Source organism: Anguilla anguilla, chromosome 10 (genome assembly GCF_013347855.1).
Source record: "Anguilla anguilla isolate fAngAng1 chromosome 10, fAngAng1.pri, whole genome shotgun sequence".
NCBI lineage: Eukaryota > Metazoa > Chordata > Actinopteri > Anguilliformes > Anguillidae > Anguilla > Anguilla anguilla.
The window spans coordinates 11,158,030-11,174,392 of record NC_049210.1 but is presented as its reverse complement, the minus strand read 5'-3'; the positions used below and the strand labels follow the sequence as shown (position 1 = coordinate 11,174,392).

Genomic DNA, 16,363 nt, shown 5'->3' with positions numbered 1-16,363 from the left:
AACACTACATTGTGAACAGCCATCATGAATGTTCATGAAAAATACAACCCCACTCATGTGTTCCCCTTCCTGGATGAGGTGCAAACTAGCTCTGAACAAAGCTGGTGAAAATATTCAGCATCCACAGTGTGGGGTGTCGGTTTCTACCATGCACCAGCAGTACCTTGACTATATGCAGCACATAAATATTTCCAAGCAATTTACCTGCCACAATACTGTACTTTCCCGCCAGAAGCATTGTTCTCTGTCTGGAGAAGGAAGGTCTACAATTTGTGCCCTTATCATCATGCTACCCAGCTTCAAGCAATGCATGATGCATGCCATGATAAATGGTATCGCGAGCAGCACGGGTTTGTCATGCAAGGTGATTTGCTGTTCAGTGTCACGCAAGGCTGTTTTCCCAAGGTTTCCTATGACAGTATTTTCTTCCATGCGGAATAATACAGAGCGAGACATTAATTAAATATTTGAAACTCATAATTAATTTAAGTCTTGCCCTAATTTAATTGGAGTAGCCTATATGTTTTTTTTTGCTACGTATGTCTTTTCGAATGAGAGGGATTCATAATAACGTAGTATATCCAGGAATATTTACCTGGATAAATATTTCCACTATTCAACTCCTACGCATGCAGGACCAAGAGTTTAAACAACTGGAATGGGTACCGACTGACTTTCTGTAACCTGGGCCAAACTCACTGTCCTCAGGGCTAGACCTGGAAGAAATGAACAGAGATAGAGGGAACCTCTGTAGCTACTGTAATTGCTTTCTCCCAACTGCACGAACCCACTGGGAGGACAAACCGTGAACCAATTTGAAAATAATGATATGTAACTTTGCAAGCGCTGTTTCTGCTGCTGTTTGCAAACAGTACAGTATGCTATGGATGCTTTCTTAGAAAGAAATTATGACTCCCTTCAGTCACTTTTATTTTATTCTGGAGCAGCACAGCCCGAGGGTAGAATCAAGCAATATTATTCAGGGGTTTAAAAATGGGGCCCCATTGTTATTGTATGTTACTGTGCTAGAAAATGCCACAGAAGAAAAACCATTCATTAAATGAATGTATGCTTTCACTTTTGCAGCTCAGTTCAGAAGATGCTGGTCAACAGAGAGGTAATTAAGTTCAACCTAAACACTTCCAGATCCAAAAAAAAAAAAAATACTGCACCAATAAATAGCCTGTTTGTTGCTAAGCCAGTATTATTTTACAAATGACTTAACAATTCCAAAAACAAAGTAATGGAACATGTAGGCTTAGGTGCGTATAGAGGACAGCCAGGGAGCAAAATGCCATCATCACTGTAATGTGGTCTAAGGAAAAGCTATCTAAACCCTTAAGGGACCTAAGGTGATTTTGACTTTTTTTTTTTAACTTTCCTCATTTTTTTACAGATTAAATGGGTTTACCTAATAGATAACCCCTGCAACCCCTCATTCTGTACATGAGACTTCCCCCTATCAGGAAATGTCAAGCTTTGACCTGCTATGATATGGTTTAGTTGGTAGGCCCCATTATATGAGAAAAAAAAAACGTCACTTGAGTATATCTTCAAAATCAAAAGTGTCAATCCAGGTATATCCTCTAACATAATGAGAATAGGACGTATGGAGCAACCACATCACAGAGCCAAGTCAATGGGACATGCATTGCTTGATAATGTATAGAAATATCAGCTGAGTACCTCCCGGACATAATGCTCAGAAAGCTAAAATGATCAAATAAAACAGTTTTCCTTTCTATTTTAATGACACTGCAATAAATTACACGAATAATAAATAACTATGTACAAGAATAATCAATTCTAAAATTAAAACAGATTAATATTATCCATAAATATATTACAAAAACAAAAATAAATAACATCATGAATACCTAATAATATAATAACTACTAATTATTATTTACCCATGAACTGAATGTTTACAAGCCAATTGAAGCAGGTGACAAACAGACTACAAAAGTGGCATGAATCCAAATGTAACAAACTCACTTTCAGCATAACTCTTCATTCCCTACTGCCAGAAAACAATGGTTATATTTCAACAGTTATAAGAGTAAATATAGTAGTAAAATATATAATAGTAATGTTTGTATTTTATTACATGAACAGGAGGTAACATAATGAATGAATAGCACTATTCACAATGGTTTCAGTTTCAGTTCATCCTCATTTGCACATAATCCTCAATTGCATGGAAATAATCATGCTCAGCCCCAGAAACTGCACTTTCCCCTCTTGAACCATCATCTTTGTGATTAGAATGAAGTACAGTATGGTTTGAAGTGGCAGTTCTGCTAACAATATTTATTTTGGAGGTATGTTTCTGACATATTAAAACTAAAGAGTAGTGTCTTTCGGTGTTCTGTGTGTGTTTTCAGCTGCTACTACTGGTGGAGATCAAACTGTCAAAAAAGTAGATGTAGTTTTCAAATGCAACTCTAGTTTTACTGTCAGTCGATTCAACATATTTGAGAGTCACAATTCTCCCCTGTGTTTTCTGAAGCAAATTGCGTCATTCGGTTTCAAAGTAGTTGCGAACATATTAAGATCTGTATAAGTATCCTTCACCTTAAATTAATATGCCACATTCCAACATAATATGCTACATTCCAAAATAAAAGAATTCATTTGTATCGCCCATTATTAGTTTAAATGAAGCAGCTATTTACACCAGTAATCTCCGCGAACCACCAGTGAACTTACAGTATGTTAGGTGACTGTCCAGGCCATTTCTGAATACAGTCGTGGCTGTAATGATAAAGCCACTTCCAAAAATTATATGATTTCGGTTTTCTTTTTCTATTTACTCCAGTACACTTTTCCCAGAAACTAGGCTTGTATACAGTATGTAACTCTATGGAAATTAAGTTCATTAAGAACATAAGTGGGTTACGACACAAGTGATTTAATTAGATATTTTGCTCCAAAATGTCGCTGTAAATATACTTTTAAAACATGAACTAGCATAAACAAAACGCTCATTAAAATTTTGTCCTGCAATAGTTATCCATGATATTGAAATGCAATAAGGTCAGCCAAATAAAATGTGCCTTGTTGTTGTTGTTACATACATACACGCAATGTGAATTCTTGGAACAGAACATTGCGTTGAAATGGTTGCCGTAAGGACTTTTAAAAAGAGCTGTCAAATAAAGCAAGCAGGTGTTGATGCTTTTCTGACACAATCACACTCCTCAGTCTGTGATAGCTGCCAATATTTACACTCATTGCGGCACTTCCGCTGCGGCATCCAAATTATGGTATGTCTCCTCCTTTCCAACAGCTTACTCCTTTCAGATAAAAATTCAAGGGAATTCAGACGGCGCAGTAATTTGAGGAGGTGAGGGAGGGTGAGGTAAAACAAATTCAGGAAATAAACCTTCTTAGATCGCCCGAGGGCAGATGACAGAGCCTGGAAAACTGGAACCAATTGGCTTTGCTACAAAAACACACAGCCACAGACACAGTCGCCCCGGTACAAATAACTCATTTCAAGACAATTTCCGCATGCCGTTGCAGAAGATATCACATTAAACCCTTTTCTTGAGAGCGGTCACAGTTTACTTTGTGTGGTACGCCTTTAAAAAACATGCATTTCCTTTTTTGAAGTGAATGCAATTAACTGGTATTGAAGAGCAGATAATTGTTGATATGCATGAAGAATACAAAATTATTGTACAGTGGCTGAAATAGAAGTTTGAAGATGCGGGGGTTTCAATGTGACTTGCGTGAACTGTTCCCTCGTTCCTGGGCTTGGTGGCTATTAATATCACAATGCTTATCTTTTAGATAAATAAAACCTTTATTAAACAATGCTTCGGGGTGACAGAGAAATCAACAGGCGCAATTCTTTCCTGGTTTCGTGTTCTGAAAACAACATGCCCCAACAGCACTGCAGAGAGAGGTTTCTGTCACACTCTTAGGGGTGAAACAGAGTGCAGGTCATACTGGAGGGTGAAAACAAAGACCTTTACAAGTATCTTTTACCGGCTGTTTTTGGTTCAGCTAAAACGGGATAGCTCCCTGTGTATTCTGTAATCTCTCCTAGTCCCCATTTTAAAATGAAAAAAGCTCATTTCATGCTCTGTATTCACCTGGTGGCCCTCAGACCCTGATGGGCTGTCATACCGTGAAGTAACTTCTTGATTCACACTTAATGACAATTCGTTCTTGAAAAGCCTGTGACATTACCAAGATCACCCACTGATAGGATGGCGATCAGGTCTGGAAATTAGGTTTTGCTTTTTATTAACATTTTTTTACTAAGAAAAATGTTTATTGAATTTTTGTATTTTTTAGCAATGGGGAGGTAATAGCTCTCTGACCATTGTGACCTCTAGTGCAAACTGGTCTCATATTGCTGCACGGTTTTCTTTTGGATTTACTTGGGTGTAAGTGGAAGAAAAACAACACGGTTATTGCATCTGGCACAAGGACAACGCAGACACGCCTGCTTCTGGAAGCAGACCAGTAATGCAAATGTTGGCATAAGCCCTGGCAGGAGAAAAGTGAGTTTTTATAAACACAGCAGGGCAGGCCATGGCATAATGTCTCATCTACGCGGACCTGAAGCGGAACAAGGCGACCTTCTCCTCGGGCCTTAATTAGGTTACATGTTTGTTGCTTCAGGGGAAAAAATGCCTCCATCCCCCCCGGGAATTCCAATGATTAGATATTCAGTTTAGGTAATGTTTCGGAGATGGGTGGCAGTAATGCTTTATAACACAATTAGCTGTGCTGCTCAGGTTTACGGCACCATCTGTTCCTTCCATTTTTTCGCACATTTTTTCCCCACTTAATACATTCTGTGTATAACAGGGACCCTCTATCAAGGGACCGAATTGACAACTTGAAACCTGCATTTCTTGGGCCAATTTGCTCCCACCTGACATAGCAGAAAATGATATCCACTAATTCCATTCCCTGAGTGTGAATTGTCCCACTGGTATTTCTATATTTTGTTGAGCGTTATGGCTACCGCTCTACAGCAGCAGAGCAGCAGTAAACGCACATTATCAGAATCCAACCGGCACAGTATGCGTACAGAAGCTCATTTTAATAATTGCAACAATTAACCTTTGTGAGCTTGGTTTTTTTTTATTTATGCACTAGAGTAGTTCTATTCACGGTGGGTTATTCAGGTCTAGCATGCAAACATCCACTGTAATCTCAGGATAAGTCTGACAGAAAAATACTTTTCATCTTCAAAGTGTAAAAGAGCAGTCTGGGATATAAGGTAATTGGAAATGCTTTCCTTGTGTGAGAATGCCTCACTCTGGTACTTCTCCCAGCACGAAACAAGAATCAGTCTACAACACGGCTTAAGAATTTTCAAGGGCACCTAGGTGGTTCCTTGAATATTCATCATGCTGTGGAGTATTTTGCTAAATTAATACGTCCCTGTTTTAAACTTTCATTTATTAAAAAATTCCCTGTATATCTTAGTCTCCAATGGGGTCATCATTTTTTTTAGAGAATGACTCTTGGTTTTATGGAATGGAACGCATAACAATTCTCCAACGGAGGTGAGTGGGAAATTGCATTCCCAAACATCAGATCATTATCCCTCCGCTTAGCGTGAGGATACTGTGCAGGGTCACAAAATCATTACGCCAGCCCCCAGATTAATCACAAACACAGCAGACCGGTTAGTTTACAGCTCATTAAGGCATTCCTTTAAGTTCACGTGCCCACATCCTCCTCGTGCTTCCTAATGAAGACCTGCCGTCAGCGAAGCAAATATTTCTCCCCGGCGCCTTCACCTTTCCTCCGTCGCCGAGCACATTATGCCCATGAGAGGGAAGGTGCCAGCTGGTGCCGAAAGTCACATGACAACTGCTGCCGGGATGGACTGCATGTCAAACGTAAACCCAGTTACTTAAATGAACGCCCAGATACTTCTCTAAAACTACTGTGTACCGCTGCGTTGCGGTACACAATATTATTTGGGGTATTATTTTCATAATACCCATGCTTTTGGGAATGCTGTATATGAGGGGTTTCCACACCAAAAGGTAATTTTCGCAGGGTTTAAAAAATAAGACACATTCTATGTGCAATCTAAGATGTTTTCCACAAAACATACCCTGTGTCTTAGAGATTTTCTCTTTGCGATGCAATGACTATGTTTACATGCGCATAGTATTTGGGATAATGCTCCTTATCCTGATCACAGTCTTATTTTGATTCAAGATATTACAGTGACAACTGAAAAGCATTTTAGCCAATGAATATATGTTTCTAACTGTGTATGTTATGCCTGCATGGAAGGACATGTATTGTCTCTCCTGCAATACATTCACTCCTGGGAGAGTTGGAGAGCGACAGGCCGGGGAAAAGAAAAATAATTTCTGCAGACATCTTCAACTAGCATATAACATACAATATATTTTACATCTCTGAGCATACAGAGAGGTATCATTTAGTTACCAAGTGTTCTTTTGGAGTCTACAAATGACCTTGTGTAGAAATACGCTTATAAAAAAAACAATGCAGTATTGTAATCAAATTTGAGTCACAATTTGTCCATTGTTGTGGCTGTGGATCCAATGTATTTCTAAAACCACCAGGCACACCCACGAGCATCTGTATGCATTAAAAAATAATATTTTATGTGAGAAAAAAACTTCCACTTCCACTATTCCACTTATGTTACTTTCTTACAGAAACATCTTGAGTAATTACGACTCTTGGAAAACAAACTCTCAAGGGTTACCTTTCAGAAGAGATCAAGATTATGAATGTAGTCAAAAGGGTTCAAGTAGTAACACGAAATAGTAACCAGAAGGTAACCAGTGATCCAGAAGGGGTTAAACAGTCTTATTACTGAAGTGATGATAAAAGCTGATCGGACAACCAACAATCTAGGGTGAATCATCATGTCAGAAAGGAATGTGTCCAAAATGTTTTATTGCTTTAAGCATGATTACATATTCCATAAAATATTAACCCCAGTAATCACCATTTCACAAAGTGTACTGCTGTTTATAGTACATAAACAGTGTACTATAAGTTATTTTTTGAAACTTTTCATAGCAGTTCAAACGCATGAGACAGATCACTTGGGTCATTTCCAATTAAACAAATAGGGCACATCAGCTTCTCTCAAAGCATACATAATGCTGAACATTAAAAATACGGATAAAATAAGGAAATAGCAAAGTAATGCAATAAGTACTTAGCATAAACGACAGGCTGAGCAGCATTTTATGAACCCAAATTACATTTTGGAATTTCACATGGATTTCAGAAAAGTCTAATTACCTTAAATAATTGCAGAAGACAAAACAATACCTACACTACAAACAACAGTCTGTGGAGAGGAAAATGCTAATTCATTCGGCATACCTATTTTAAGTTCTTTCAGCAGGTGTGTATTTCAGCAAATGTCGCAGATCTTTTATTTCCAATACCCTTTACAGGAGAAACGTTATTTAAAACGTAAATTAGCATAAAAACGCAAGCCATATTCAAAGGTAAAAGCATAAAGGATACTTCAATATATTGTCAGCATGCATCCTATTGGATTCCAACACAATTGTGTTGTGTTGGAATGCTACATGTGAACTGATTCAATGACTGAGAACTCTATTACCTCTAACATTCATTTGGCTCCAGTCTTAGAGAAGTGAAAATTAAATGATAGAAGTAATAAAGTCACAGACAGTCATACTTGAGCTCATAAAAGTAACACATTATTGTTAAGCTGCCATCTCAAAAGCCAAAGGTGTGCTATTATTATGGACTGGGATAAAAGTAATCAACAGAGGGAGCTGGAGGCTAAACGCATAGTTTTCTGACCCACATGAACCTCTGAAGACCATGGAATCTGCACATTTGTCACGGGCACCAGCCTTTATGAAAGTTTATGAAAAGTGTGACTGTCAGTTCCTGAGAAGACAGGATAAATTCCCCTTTCGATGCAGGCTCACGGCAGTGCAGGCCTGGCCTACCGACGCACACTCTCAAAATAAATTTAGGCGTGGATTCCATGCGGTTTCATCCAGCTAGTGTAAATGTTATAGTTTACACTAACAATGTAACAACTGTTTCAACTTTTTAAAAATCAATATGTGAGTACTTCTTTAACAAGTGCATAGATGTTTATTTAGGACAATAGTCTTGGTGACAGTGTCGTATGATGGGTAAGGAACTGGTCTTGTTACCTAAAGGTCACAGGTACAATACCTGGGTAGGACACAGTAGTTGTACCCTAGAGCAAGGCACTTAACCTGCACTGCTTCAGTATGTATCTAGCTGTATAAAAGCAATGTGAAAAGTTGTGTACATGGCTCTGAATTAGAGAGTCTGCTAAATGGCTGTAATGTAATGTAACAATGATATTAGATTCTGTTTTTGTGTGTACTAGATTACTCTGCACAGACATCCCATATAAACTATTTTCAGCCTTGAAAGGCATTCCAATATGCTTTTTTGCAAGCGTTTGACATTTTCAGCATGAAATGTTTTGAGTATCTATAGATTACTGTACACATTGTTGTTTCTTGAAAAGGAGGCTTTTGGAGGACAAAAAAATACATCAAAACATATTTCTGGTTTATATAAGCAAAAGAATTACCAATGAAACTGACCATTAGGGGTAATACTGTAGAGAGAAAATAATTTCCCTATGTGCATTACAGTGAAAGTCTGGTTAAGACATCTCATCCCAAGACACAATACAATTCCACTCCATCTCATTTTGAAAGACCACATTCCTGGATTTATATATGTACTTTTATGTGAGTCCTTTCCGGCCCGTGCTTTTTGTAATCATAATTGAAATCTTCTGATTCAAGGAAGCCCATTTTCATAGGTGGAAATCACTATGACCCCCATTCTCCAAGCGCACGGACCCCGCCGCGTGTGTTTACAAGAGAGCGCGAAGAACAGTCCTCCTGCTTCCTTCCACTTCACATACCGTCATCAACCATGCCTCCAGGTTCTGACATTAGAGAGAACATTAAAAGCCTTCGTAATGTTCACTAGAGGGGATGTTAGCTGATTAGTGAATTGCGATGGCGTGCGTTAGCCTCGTTTGATACAAAATACAAAACGGCGTAATGATGACAAAGGCATAATAACCATTACGGGAAATGACACATTTTCAATAACAGAACAATAATGGAGCCACCCATCTATAACCCTAAATTGATTAGAACCGCATAACGACTGGTGTACAGATCATTCCCTGAGGATCTGGACAGGCAAGACATTACTGAAGACGCTACACTGAAGAGTTGCAAAAGAGAATATACAGTATATATATAATTTAATGTGAGAGACTTCCAGAGCATAACAGCACTGATCTGCTTGTTTAATTGAAGTGTGTCAAATGCAAAGTGAATTTTTGCTCTGCAGACTGCTCCGCAATTACTCTGCCAACCATTTCAAGAAAGAAGTTTGAGAGTGTTTAAGGGTAAAAGTAAAAGCTATTAGCACTGGAAATGTTTCGCCATTAAAATCACTAACTTTAGGAACTGTCTTTCATATGGGTGTGAATACACACACACACACACACACATGCTACAGCTAGCCAATAAGTATGAAATCACCTACTTTTCTGAGGATGGAAAAAAAAAGACTACTATAATTGCATGGTTGCTTAGCAACATCGATCAAACCCTTTTACTTTTTTCTTCATCTTTGGATACTACATTATTTGCACCACACTGATAAGTTCATAGTTAAATTAATGTCAAGAATTCATATACTTGTTTTGTACTTACATCCGGCAACTGCCATTTCCAGACGTAGTTACAGTAATTAAATTCTTTAAGCCTTTATCTTTTTCGCCCTTGGTTTGTCTCTCAACTTGCCTTGACGATACAGTCACACATTTCCTCCTCTTCATCCTTCACGGCTAGGCTTCAATCTCTGGCGAAAAGCAAGTACATATTTTGTTCTTCAAAATGTTTTAAAAATTAAATGGTTCACTGTAAAATCTCAAAGGGATAACTTGGACTGAAGTTGCACTCACAGAAATAAGGGAGCGACTCGCTGGGGCTGCTGTTTGCTTATGTTGTAAATAATCATTTTACAAGCACTCAGAGTATGGATCTCCTGCACTGCTGTGGTATATGCTGTAAATAAGGTCATTTTGCACTGGAGTCACATCGGTAAAGCAGTAGAAAGTGGCAAAAGCCATTCAATGTTGCTTTATGTCAACAATAATTAAGTCTGAAACCTCCACAGAATTTTGCCCATTTTATAATCTTTTAAATCAACACAAACTTGCCACATTCCAAGAGGGATGGGGGGGGGGCAAGTCAATATTGGTGTCAACCTCAAAGGCTGCACAAGGTCACAGGATTTGCCACTTTGATGATGACCAGCTCGAACCATGGCCAAATCATCTGTTTACCACCTGGAATCTATCAAGGCTGTTTGACACCTCTTCAGGTGGCACCATTCACCCCTCTCTCAGATGAACTCGGGTCACTCTGGCAGTTGATTTGTTTTCATCTGCAGAAGTTCAATGAGATATTCTGCCTCAAGTTCTGAGGAGGTAGATGGCTTATAAGAAGCGTGGGATCAATACAATGCACCGCAAGCCCTAAGAATGACCTAAGCGAAAACGGATGGATTGTTAATGCACCTCATACTGTACAAATGTGAATCGCCTACTTAAGGAATCTGGAACATTTCCCAAGAAGACAGCAGAAGATGAAAATCATCATGTTTACCTGATGACATATCTAGTAAATCATTTGCCAGCCACAGTAAACAAAGACAGACATAAATTTGCCATTTCACAATGCACACATCACCAAAGCATAATGTGATTACTACTATTTTATTATTATACAATATTATAACTATTACACCCTGTCACTATTGGTAAACAATGGAAATAAACAGTCCTTCTACACGAATTTCTTACACAACACAAATCCAGAAATTAGATGTGTGCCACCCACCCTCTAAATATTTTGTTTGGCCTCTCATGGAGTCATGAGAAAGATCAGGCAAGTGTTTATTATAATAGGAATACACTATATTCTATACTTCTTATTTAGTTCTTGGATAGAAAAATTATTTTATAATAAACGAGAGTACAAATCAATAAAATGACTCAACTCCATAAATGTCAAAGCTAGTGTTAAATTGAACATTTAGCATGCATGATTTGTTAAGCATTGTTAAAATATTGAATGTTTAGTGGGAGCATATTAAACTTGTATACCTGCAGCAAAAAATATGCTGAATTGCCTGCTATAAGCTATAATGATTAATGTATCCTCCAGAGGAGGTACTGAACATTTACGTGCTGGCACTTCTGGCTCAACCCCAAACTGTCCTGTGCAGGATCGAGATAGTTCTACACATGCAGGTCAGACATGGTGGGTAGGGTGCAGTGGTTCGGAAACTGGGTCCACTTTGGGTCAACCTGCAGCAATTTTTTGCCATTTCAACACAGTGTTTTACACTGATTTTTAGCAAACTCAGGGTTTTGCTGGAATTATTTTTCAAAGTTGCAGATGCTTGAGTTTGTAACTGCTAGGAGCATAGATCTTCAACCAAATTGCTTCGGTAAATATGATGCATTTTATTGATGATTCTATGATTACTCATTTTTTGCTGTATTTTCCATGAATTTATTTTCATTGTTTTGCAAGAAATTAAATGAATGGCAAGAAATGAAAGGAACTTTGGCAATCAGATATATGCAGTCAAAGTCACAGCCTTTTTTACAATTTGAGTAGATTTAACACTTCATTAATACCTAAATGCAGATACTTTATTTTAAAACGAGAATCTGTGCAACTTAACAAACATTTACATATGTATACCACTAATGACAGGGAATACTAGGACCAGAGGACAGAGGACATTTGCGCACTAGTGCACCCCGCTGGTCGACCAGGTGCATGCAAGTCTGCCCGCAAAGCTGAACATGGACTGTATTCCTCCATCTCATGTCTGTGTGATCCTGACTCACATACTGCAGTGTGATAAGATTCAGCAGGAGACATCACTTGTTTCGGGGCACAACACACGCCTTTCTGCACTCTCCAGAATCAATAGTGGAGGCTGCAGGAAGCACTGATAGAAATACAATTGGGAATTCAAAACTGGGGAGAAAAGGGGGGAAAAGCATACAAATATTTATATTTTGTAGTTAATTTACAGTGGGCTTTACTCTTTTAAGGTTTTATAGCATCCAGGGGATAGACTTTTTACTCAATCATGTTTTTTCCAATATGATGGCAGTTTCTTACATTGTCATCAAAATACATCACAATCTGCTGCCATTTAACAGAAAATAACAGGAACAAAAACCTTTGTCAACCATACGATTGTCTGAAAAGAAATTTGCTAAGAAATGGCTTTTCTAGCATGATTTCACTCCCCACCTCCCTCCACTGTTACACTGTTGACCAAAGCATTTAACCTCATTTCTTGAACTTTTGCTCTCACAGTGACTCCACAAAGAGATGGAGGAAATGGCTTTCTGCTAATCTAGTATATCGTCTTGGCAGTAAAATCCTTCCAGGAATCAATGGTAAATGAACAATGGGGTTTTGTGATGAACAACTGTCTGGAGTATTCCCAGAGAATGTTGGTACATCATCAAGGAGCACAATCCCCAATATATCAGTATTCCCAGCAGCAATCAACAGTGACTTATCTACAGCAAACTTTATAAACGCCTACCCGCACCCACACAAACACCTACAAATACACACACATACACACCTACACATACACACAAATAATACGCATCTTTAATTGTTACTACTGTTAAACAGAACAACAAGGGCCCTGATCATTTTGTTGTGAGATATACACATGCGGTCGTTAATACACACATTTCTGTATGCACACAGACACACACACACACACACACAAACACCCAGACACACGCTCACAAACACACACAGTAACATAAACAAATTTGTGTGCTTTGAATAACACCAGGAAGATATTGTTCTGACAGCCATGGCGCAGGGAAAGAGACTGATGGTATTAAAAAGTATTTGTGTGTGCCAGCGATTGTGTGTGTGCGTGAGTGAATATGTGAGAGAGTGAGAGAGAAGGAGAAAGAGAGGCAGGAGCGGAGGAGAGAAAGAGAGAGACCGAGAAGAGGAGAGAGAGAGAGGGGAGGGGGAGAGAGTGAGAGAAAGGGAGAGGGTGAGAGAGAGGAAGGGAGAGACAGAAAGAGGGAGAGAGAGAGATCCTATGCCAGAAAATTCTTAACAATTCTCAATTCTTAATCATCAGATTATTTAGAAATGCAGATAAACACCCAACCTGCAAAGGCTCTTCAAGACTGCAAAGTGTAAAAAATGTAAACGTAGAGTTCAATGAGGCACAACCAAGCAGAGTAAGAAATCATTTTAACAGATGAAATTAAAGCAAGTAAAACAATACATTCAACTTAGTAGCTGTGTGTTCAGTTATACATTTGGGTGCTAGCTGTGATGTGCATGAGGATATATTTACTGGGGCACAGAAGAAGAAAGAGGCTAATTTGGAAGCAGCCTGAAGGAGTCAATGAGAACGTGCGATACGGGCCTTTCTTTCTTGGTGAGGCATCGCTTGCCTTCATTTCACCTTAATGGAATCTGATAGGATCAAATTAGCCACTTCCCCTCTGTGATGCGTCTCTGTTCAATCAAAACGCTTCCTTGAGCCTCACTCGGGAGACAGTAGCCTACCACAAAACCACCACTAAAGCACACTCATTTTAAATTCTGTCTGATATTTCAGAAAGTTAAGAGCTTGGAAAATTGTACCATGGCATGGAATAAATAATTACTAATGTCCATTCTTCCAGAATTTGGAACCAGGGTAATTCAAATTAGACAACATGAAAAAGTACTTTTCAGAGCAGGGATTAACAGAATTTCATTATTTTTTCAATGAGCAGTCAATCACTTCCGAACAGGAGCCCATTTCATTAAAAATCATTGTTGTAAATTCCCGCTAGAATGGAAGTGGTGTATGAGGATGCTGCACAGAACTATGATCTATGTCTTTGTTCATAATTAATGATTAGTGTTTCTTCTTTGATTGCCTATCTTACATGTGAAAGAGTACTCAATTACACACAATGGAAACTATTCAAAAGCACAACAGCTGTTTGAAGTGCATGATTAGGAAATACTTCCCTGCCAAACGGAGTGAAATTTTGTCTGTGTATTAAACAATCCATGCTAAATACTATTTGCTTCTTGTTTGAGGTCACATAAATTGACTGACTTACTTCATACAGTCCCATAGACTCATGCTATTGCAACCCAGAGACTGCACTTCTCTTCAAGAATGGCAACAAAGGCTTTCTAGTAAATTCCAACATTTTTCAGAATCTTCCAAACTACCTCTTCAAAAAGGCCAAATCTCATTAGGCATACGAATTTAATGCTCGGCCATACCTCAATGTCCAAAGCACCACTGCAAAATATAAAGGTATAAAGTAGACACCTGGAATTTAAAATGCTAACCATTCCTGCATCTCTCAGCTATATATAGATTAATCAGTTTCATCCAACCCCAGTACCAAAGTTACTACTGTGGTTTAGATGCCTCCAGGTTTCTTGAATAGCCTAAGCTATTGTGGGCAGAATTACATTTCCCCTGTTTTTGTGCAAGCACCCACATGAATGATGATAAATCCTTTAATATTGCATCAGAGAAATTCTCATGCATTATAACTTTCAGTGCCAAAATGATCTTGCTTATAAGGCCGGGAGTAAAAACAATGGATCCTGCTCTTTTGGACATTGCTTTTCTCACCCAACTTAATGCTTTGTATGAAGCTTGGGGTCCGAACAGCTAATTAGGTTGAATCAGTGGGTAGCGCATGATTTATTTGGTTTGTGAACAAAAAAACACACTAGTTTACAGACAACATTGTACATAGTTAATGTAAGATATTCAGAGTTAAATGAACTCTTACAGAGTATGTGTGGTCCCAATTGGACTCATATGTACTCTGTTAGAGTTACAGTGTTTAATTAACACTGGACGTTCTGCTGTGGCAATCTCACATAACTAACAGTGTATGTGTTCAGATTTACTGAGTAATTAATAAGGGATATGATTTTGGAATTCATGTAGTTTTATTGTCTATTAAACTCAAACCAGGGGATGGGAGGGAAAAGGAAGGTCAGTACTAGCATACAGTAAAAAGGTTCAGTGTTAATTAAACAGAATTTATCATGAAGAGAGAAGAAGTGCTAATGTGCTGCAGGAGGAAGAAATACGTTCTGTGAAGGAACAGCTTGCTTTGAACCCTGCATTGTTCATTGCTGCAGGAAAAGTGATAAGAAATTTTTAAAGGTTGACTGCCTTTTTTTTGTAGGTTTAAAAAAAAAAATCAAATACTCCTGGAACACAAAGACACTGGGAATGATTTAATTATCATGTCCTCTCCCAATTAAATGCAACTTCTTAATAATATTTTTTTCCATCATCGGTGAAGTCACCAAACTGTTGAAGAAAAGCAATCTTGAATTTAGCTGAGAGTCAAAGCTAAGGATAAATGTTGCTGAATCCAGGCCATGCACATAGCTCAGGAGGTAAGACCGATTGTCTGGCAGTCGGAGGGTTGCCGGTTCAAACCCCGCCCTGGGCGTGTCGAAGGGTCCTTGAGCAAGACACCTAACCCCTAACTGCTCTGGCGAATGAGAGGCATCAATTGTAAAGCGCTTTGGATAAAAGCGCTATATAAATGCAGTCCATTTACCATTTACATATTCTTCTGTAATTATATTAAGTGGATGTTTTGAAAGGCATAGGGAATTAATGTAAAACAGCGGATGCTTTAATTGCGCATGTGAAAAGATGCATTTGACGGATACATAATGTCCTAATAGGGACCGTAAACCCATCTCTATCCTTGTCACAACAGTAGGGTCTTTTCAGCAGGGGTCACTGTAACACTGCCTGGGGGAACCCTGCACAACGGTGGCAATCTTTTCATCGACACAGATGCTCCTGAGCAGTTACGTTTCCCTCCATAAAGTTCCTGCCCGTTACTCTCAGATCGTCAGCCTTTTTTATGCAGCATTAAAAGGGAAACCATAGATATTCTGACTGTCATTCCTCGGGCTCAAATCATTTGAAATGCAGAAGATTTACCGCTTATCATAGTACTGCATAATAGTGCGCTCTTATGACAAAACCTTTCTAGGCCCCACTGGATCACATTCCTCCAACAACTGTAAATATCTGTCGTCTTAAAGGAGCATAATTATCAATATGAGATAATGAGTCGTAAACAAGGCGTTTTAACGTAAACCACAAAACAGCCTTAAAAATAAATGTTTAACTTTCTTATTGTTGCAGGTCATACAATATAATGGCATGACTTTTATGGAAAAGAGTTATAAGCCTATAGATGAGGCAAAAG

General features: G+C 38.6%; 1 long non-coding RNA gene across 5 annotated transcripts in view; it reads right to left on the bottom strand.

The window, feature by feature from the left end:
* LOC118206451 overlaps positions 1–16,363 on the bottom strand; it is a 191,401-nt gene that overhangs the window by 96,920 nt on the left and 78,118 nt on the right. Inside the window, exons 3-4 of one of the 5 annotated variants that reach the window (XR_004761196.1) lie at positions 9,735–9,882; positions 8,381–8,950 (exon numbers count right to left, since the gene is read on the bottom strand). The exons of the other annotated variants lie outside the window; for them this stretch is intronic. This is a non-coding gene — a long non-coding RNA (uncharacterized LOC118206451). Of the gene's footprint in view, positions 1–8,380; positions 8,951–9,734; positions 9,883–16,363 lie in introns of those variants that run through there. 5 annotated transcript variants of the gene reach the window in all.